The sequence below is a fragment of the Coenobita brevimanus genome, chromosome 75 (genome assembly GCF_032717465.1).
Source record: "Coenobita brevimanus isolate Jiangsu-jjx chromosome 75, ASM3271746v2, whole genome shotgun sequence".
Classification (NCBI taxonomy): Eukaryota; Metazoa; Arthropoda; class Malacostraca; order Decapoda; family Coenobitidae; genus Coenobita; species Coenobita brevimanus.
In genome coordinates this window covers 19,958,451-19,966,117 of record NC_137028.1, presented here as the reverse complement: position 1 = coordinate 19,966,117, position 7,667 = coordinate 19,958,451, and the positions used below count along the sequence as shown (strand labels likewise).

Here is a 7,667-nt window from a genome sequence, read left to right as displayed (position 1 = left end):
AATAAAATAAATAAATAAATAAATATGGTAGTAGTCCAAAATGCATCTCAATACAGCACCTGCAAAGCTAAACAGATTTCATGCCAATACCAAAATAATGATGAGTACAAATTAACTTTTGTAGACAGCTACAGTTGGTTTGAAATACATGATTTTCAATTTTGTAATTTAACAGGCTAATATACTTTTATTTCAGATGTTACATTACACCTGAAACAATATTCATCTGGAAAAGCAATACCAGTGTTGCAACGAACAGCATATTTATTATGTCCAGACGTTTCGACATATTCATCTATGTCATCTTCAGTGGATCTAAAAAAATAAAAAAATAAAAAAATAAAAATAAAGGACCTGTAAGGTATTTAAAATCCTAAAAAAACTATTTGAGCATGAGCTCATCGTACTTAAATAAAAGAGAAAAAGTAGTGTTAAATTAAAGGGGGACTTAACTGCACAATATATTCAGATGGACAGCAGACAGACAATTGTTTAGGGCGGGTTTTCGTTTATAAATATGAATGGATTCTAGTATTCTTAGATTCTTACTGGTACTGTGTACATGTGTACATGTGTACAGTAAGAATCTAAGAATACTAGAATCCATTCATATTTATAAACGAAAACCCGCCCTAAACAATTGTCTGTCTGCTGTCCCTCTGAATATACTGTGCAGTTAAGTCCCCCTTTAATTTAACACTATGATTTCTCTTTTATTTAAATAGGATGAGCTCATGCTCAAATAGTTCTTTTAGGATTTTAAATATCTTACAGGTCTTTTTTTTTTTTTTTATCTTTTTTAGATCCACTGAAGATGACATAGATATGTCGAAACGTCTGGACATAATAAATATGCCGTTCGTTGCAACCCTGGTATTGCTTTTCCTGTATAAGTCGCGGTTCCCTCAGAACAAGCCTGTCTCAATAATATTCATCTGGATGTGTCATCACTAAATCCTGAGGAACAGAAGTTTTTCAACCAAGTGCTGCCACCAGGGGCACTGGGCATAAGCCAGTGACCTCCCCTTGTAAGTTCAAGCCTGTGGTAGCTTAGCCTTTGGCCTTACACCTCACATGGTGCAATATATGTCTGGCTGTTTTACTTCTTGCTGATAATGAAGGTTGAAAGCAGCTAACACAGATGTAATTCATCTACTTGGGTCCTCATCAACTTGCTGCCACCATGAAACTTCCAAGAATCTGAAATGAAATGAAGAAATGAAACAGAGCAATGATTGGCCAAAAGGTACAATATAGTCTATACTGTATATCTCTATTTATCTATAGTCAGACACCATAATCCCCTAAGGAGTGGCCATTTGTCTTTGAGTCAGTTGTTTTACAGGGAGGGGCACTAACTCTCCACCAACTCACTTGTTGACACGTAGGAAACATGTATGGGTTAGTTACATGGTTATCACCCAGCATTGTACAGTGCCCACGCGTCCAACACACGATTGTCCAACATGATTCGCGTCCAGCACGGAGAGCAAAAAATTAGTACGATTTAAGTACTGTAAAACAGGTGCATTTGCATAACATGGATGGAGCTCCGAGAAGTGGGCAAAATCCCCAGAGTTCGCCTCTAGCATGATCACCCCTGGTCCAACACGGTCATATGGGATGTTCCCGTGACGCTGAGAGCCAATCAAAACTTCCGATCAAGTAGCCTCCCCCGCCCGCCATCGTGACGTGATCGTGATGTCGCAATATTAAAAACGCTTCTGCTGTCACATGGTGTTTTGTTTAAATTTCTCCTGCCACAGTGCCACTGAGTTGCATAATTCGCATTGGACGGTGTTTTTTCTCGCTGCATTTTCTGCTCTTGCTACTTCATTTTACCCTTCTCACGATGCCTAGGAAGCCTTCTGAGAACCCCAAGAAGCGACGGCACCTCTCTCAGGCCACCAAGCTAGAATTCATCGAGATGCAGAAGAGAGGGAAGAGGAATTTCAAAAGATTTATGAGGGAGGGTGAGGAGGAGCAGCAGCCATTATTCACTAGCGATGCCAGCTGTTATCCTCCAGGGACCCAGTAGGACTACCTACAGCCTCGGATATCACCTTCCATTCCCAGCAAGCCCACCAACACTATCCTAAAAGGTTAGTTATCATTCAGAGCACAGTACCATTTATTATAATTACAGTAGTACCAATATATATATAGGTATATGGTAGGTATTTTGGGTGACTTTTCCTAGAGTTGCTGACATAATTCATTTTTCCCCATAAGCTCTGTTGTTTGTCCAACACGTTTTTGATCCAACACGGGACTCATGCATGACAATATTACCGTGTTGGACACGAGGGTACTGTAAATGGTTTCCTGGTATACAGGAGACCATTTGACTCATCACTCAATGCACTGTAAAGCCACCTGAAAAGGACAGACAAGTACTAAAAAGTGACAGGAAAAATGGGAGAAATAAGAAGAGAGAAGGGCAATCACAGAACAATATAGTACAGTACAACAATATAAAGAGTAGTAGGACAAGAGGTGCTCTTTTATCAGTGAATAAGAATACAGTACAGTACAGTAGTATGGCACATTACACAAGAAATTACTCAGCTTACTGTATTTTGTCTAACTTAAGACAAATGTTATGGTACAAATCATACAACTACATAAGTATAATCAGTATCTAAACATCCTCTTACTTCTATAGTGTCTGGTCTCTCAGTATGATACTGCACATCATCTCACTTCTCTCATTTATAGTTTTTACAAGTGGACACAGCCATCTCAAACTGCCCATGGCTCACTTTTACATTGCAATACATTTCTCATGAATGAAGTTCCTATAGGAAAAAAAATTTACTTTTACGATCATCAACTGATTTTATTTTTTCAACTTTTTCTTTCTTTTGGGGGACTATTTTGTGTCATATTCTTGGACAGCCTATTAAATTTGTGATATGCACAAGAAGATTATGTCCAACACAGTCTAAGCTTCATTTCCATAACTTAAAATGAGGATCATTTACAGTTACATTGTGCAACAAAACTTCTTTATTTTCATGCTCACTTCCTTATAACTTAGTGTACCGGTACAGTACCTACAACCTTCCTTCCTGCTATATCTTTTTCTTTTTCCACTTCATCTACTAAACTTCCACACAGTTTCACAGTGCATTCTGTGGCTTCATTGCAAGTTACCCAGTGTTCATTTTCACATGAAACTGCCATGTGAAAATTATTTCTTATTTCCAACTGTGCTCCTGATGTGCTTTGATGTGGTTCACTACCTTCAATTACATAGTCTATTCTTCTCCAGCAATCATCTATCTACCTGGCCATAGCCAGATGTCATAATCCCATATGGGGTTGCCATTTGACATTGAATTGCTTGTTTTACGTGGAGAGGAACTAACCCTCTGCCAATCCACTTGTTGACACGTAGGGAACACAAATTGGCTGGCTATATGGTTACCGCCCAGCACTATAAATGGTTTCCTGGCTTACAGGAAACTATCAGGTTTGTCACTCAACGTAATACCACCAGGAAAGGAAAGGAGAGTACTGTACAGTAATAAAAAGTGGGATGAAAGGTGGGAGAAACAGGAGGAAAGGAGGGGAAACACCAAAAAATAATGATAAAAGTGAAGGAAGAAGCAGGCAGCATTATATCAAGTGAGTGGATGACGGTCACCACCACCTATCACAGCTTTGATAAATTAGGAGGGTTTTGAGGATACTTGAAAATGTGAGTCTATATAATGGCATAATACAAAATCCCATCCACAAATCCATGCCAAGTGTGTTCAAAACCTGGCCCAACTTTAACGATTTTTGGACTCAGCCACCAAACAAACAGCTTGAAAAACTGGGAAGGCTTTGAAGATACCAGTACTGGAAAATGATGTGAATAACAAGGCACAGTACAAAACCCAATTCCAAAAATCCAAGCCATGTGTAGCCAAAACTTGGCCCAGTTTTAAAAAACTTTTACTTAACCAATCAGGGAATACTGTATTCTCCATCCCTAACCCAAGTATTTTGGTTCCTAACCTGGATAGGCTATTTTCAGTCATAACAAGAGGATTCTTCAATCACAACCTGGGCATCCTGCTTGGTCAATTATGATATCTTGTTCTCTCGTTTTGTATTTCTGATACCTTATGCTTTTGCTTTTTTGTACTATTACTTTATTCAGGAGGCCTTATTGATCTAACTTACCCTAACCTAGAGACATCAGCATGTACTTAGCTAATACCAGAGTGCAGTGCACTATTTCACTGTGAAACACCTCATCCTCCTTCTCTCCCATATGAGGACATGAAAGTACAGGTACTTCTGCACATGAGCAAAGCCTCCTAAACAAAATAAAAGTACACAGGGCTGAGGAGAGGGGGGGGGGGAACAGTTGGGGACAATCCCCAGGGTCCGGGCCCATAGGGGGAGCCCACGCCCTCTAAGATAGTGTCAAGAGTGATGAAATATAACATGCATCATGTATTAAATGAATGGAGTGCATGTTGCATGTACAGTAAAAAGTACTACAAGAATACATGACAAATTATAGTAAACTTTACTGTACTGTATTCATTTGTTTCCTTCCATTACTAAATAATATTTCTCAGTTTTCTTTAAATATACTGTACTATAATTTTTTTGTAGTTATTATCATTGTTTTATGGAGAGGGAAGGGAAGGTGCTATGATGCACCAGGCTTCTTTTGGCAGTATATCAATGTGCTATGAAACATTGGCTAGGGAGCAGTGTTGCCGTTAGCTAGACTTTGTGTATAATATAGTCAGCAAAGTTTTCAGGAGGAAGGGAGCCTGTTGTCAGCACTCTTGTCCCAGGCCTGGTGATGGCTGTTGACAGCCCTGAAAGCACAAGTGCGCGTGCACACACACACACACACACAACATCGTCATCATCATCTGCCAGACCTCCTTTCCCACCCTAGGGCAAGATGGGAAATCATATAAAGAAACACTAACGTAAAACTGGAGGGAATTATCATAGTTTCAGCCAAAAACAGAATCATGAGATTTAGATCCTTTTTTTGTGTTTGGTATTCTAGACAATTCTCAGACACTTTTCTTCTATGGCATTTTCATCATAAATTATTTTTATTTTACTCTTAAAGGTTAGGTAGCTTCAGCCAAAAACAGAATTATGAGATTTTGATCTGTTTTTTTTTTGGTATTTTAGACAATTCGAAGGCACTTTCCTTCAATGGCATTTTCATTGTAAATTATTCTTATTTTACTCTTAACCCCTTAACCGCGGGGCGTCACTTTCGTGACGCTTGGGAGCAAGAGATCATACCGCGGGGCATCACTTTTGTGATTCTGTGTTATTTTGAATTCACCCGGGGTTTCAAGTGGTGGCTTGTATCATCTATCAGTACTGTCAATGTCCAACACTAGTCAGCACTCCTAATCTCATCTGTACTCCCATCCATTGTTGACAATTTAGCCATTTCTACACATTCTTGACTCCTCTCCCTACCCCCCCTCCATTACCCTATCCTCTCGCCTGCCCGGCCGTGCTACGCTAAGTAAATCTTCCCTGGAATTTTTCACTGATTTCATCCATTGAAATAAGCCCTGCCAACGGCCATACCACGTTGAGTACACCGCTTCCCGTTTGATCAGCGAAGTTAAGCAATGTTGGGTCTGGTTAGTACTTGGATGGGTGACCGCCTGGGAACACCAGATGCTGTTGGCATCCCTACGTCAAGTGGGGTTGGTGGAGGATTAGTGCCCCTCCCTGTAAAACAATTAACTCTAAGCCCTTGGCCACCCCGTTTGGGATACATGGTGTCTGGCAATGAATGAATGAAAAATAAGCCCTACCCTATTCTTATACCAAATAATATATAAAAGAAAGAAATAAGGTAAGTGAGAGTGCCATACACCTGGAATTGGCTAATTATCACCTGACAACACCTCACGTGCACTCGTTCGCTAATTTTCGCTGTTTATTTCCCCTTGAAATATGCCGTATAATCTATTTTCGTAATAAATATACATATAAGGAGGGAAGGGAGAAGCCTAAGTGATATTTACCTTCACCTGGAACTACCTAATTTATAATGTATTGTCTAGATTTCCTGCCAATCATTTCACTGCCCTAAATTAGCTGCTGTCAAGAGGCTAACGTTGGCAGTAATGCATTTCCCTAGGTAGGCCACCACCCCGGCCCACCCTTATCAGTTCACTCTCATCTTCCAATGTGAAGGTACGTCTGTTTGCTCTTGCTAACTTCAGGCACTTTTCACCCCCATGCAAAGCGCCCTGTGACCTTTACCCTCTACTAAACCTCATGTGGAAAGAGGTAAAGGGTTGACAATTGATAAAAGAGTGACTACGATCTTTCTATTGAGTAAAACAGTGCAAGTGGAATTGTAAATAATGTGTAAATAATGTGTAAACAACAAGTGAAAGTAATGAATGTAAATATACGTGAACAGTGGAAAATAGTCTTATAATTACTTCAAGTGACAGTGCATAACACAGTGTATAAAATAGAAATGTAAATAACGTAAATAAAATAGAGAACGTAAATAGAAATGTAAATGAATAGTATTATAAGAATACGAGGATATACCCTAGGAGTAATGAAAGTGAAAGTTTCACTCAAGCATGTCTGAATAATATGAGTTATGAGAGTGAAGGTGAAAGTGACATTCACTCTCAGTGCTAGTATACAGGACGAGAAAGTGAATGCTACGTATTTTACTGAAAGAAATTGAATCCCTACAGTGACAATAAACTAATACTACTGAAGGAAACTTATGGATAAAGACTGTAGATATATATAAGTGTTATATAGTAATAGAAATATAAAGTGTGAGGGGTTTTATGAATAATAAATGACAGAATACCAACAGCAAACTAGCGCAAGTGGGAAGGTCATACGCACTCGTAATTTTCATTGCTTTCACAGTGGTTTTTATTTGGAGTATGGATCCCAAACGACTTGATAATCATAGAGTAGTGTTTATAGTGTTAGCATCTGGCTGTGGTAATCATATTACAGGTTGTCGGGAAGTGTAAAGTAGAGACTTCGTTACCCAACTTCAGAGGTCTCCCCAAGTCCTACGGTAATCAACGAAGGCTCAGCAAACATCCCAGGAGAAAGCTGAAGGTATGTGCCATATGCATATGTAATTTTAATACTCTAGGACTAATAACTGATTTTTGGCAAATATTTTTTGAGAGTCTGTCAGAGCCCGAATAACCCCGCAGGAGACACAAAACATTGGGAAACATGTCCGTGGTGTAAGGGTTAACCCCTACACCGCGGGCTTGTTTACCAATTACTTGCGTGTGCCGCGGGGTTATTTGGGCTCCGACAGACTCTCAAAAAATATTTGCCAAAAATCAGTTATTAGTCCTAGAATAATAAAATTACATATGCTTATGGCACATACCTTCAGCTTTCTCCTGGAATGATTGTTGAGCCTTCGTCGGTTACCGTAGGACTTGTGGAGACCTCTGAAGTAGGGTAACGAAGTCTCCACTTTACACTTCCCGACAACCCGTAATATGATTACCACAGCCAGATACAAACACTATAAACACTATTCTACAATTTTCAAGTAGTTTGGGATCCATACTCAAAAAAAAAAACACTGTGAAAGCAATGGAAATTACGAGCGCGTCTGATCGTCGCACTGGCACTAGTTCGCTCATGGTAGTCTGTCATTTATT

The 7,667-nt window shown here is 39.4% G+C and overlaps 1 non-coding gene across 1 annotated transcript; it reads left to right on the top strand.

Annotated features, from left to right (window-relative positions):
- The first annotated feature begins 5,560 nt into the window (after window positions 1-5,560).
- LOC145408120 (5S ribosomal RNA) lies at window positions 5,561-5,679 on the top strand. The gene has a single exon (XR_013898866.1). It is a non-coding gene; the product is annotated as a 5S ribosomal RNA (ribosomal RNA).
- Window positions 5,680-7,667: the final 1,988 nt, after the last annotated feature.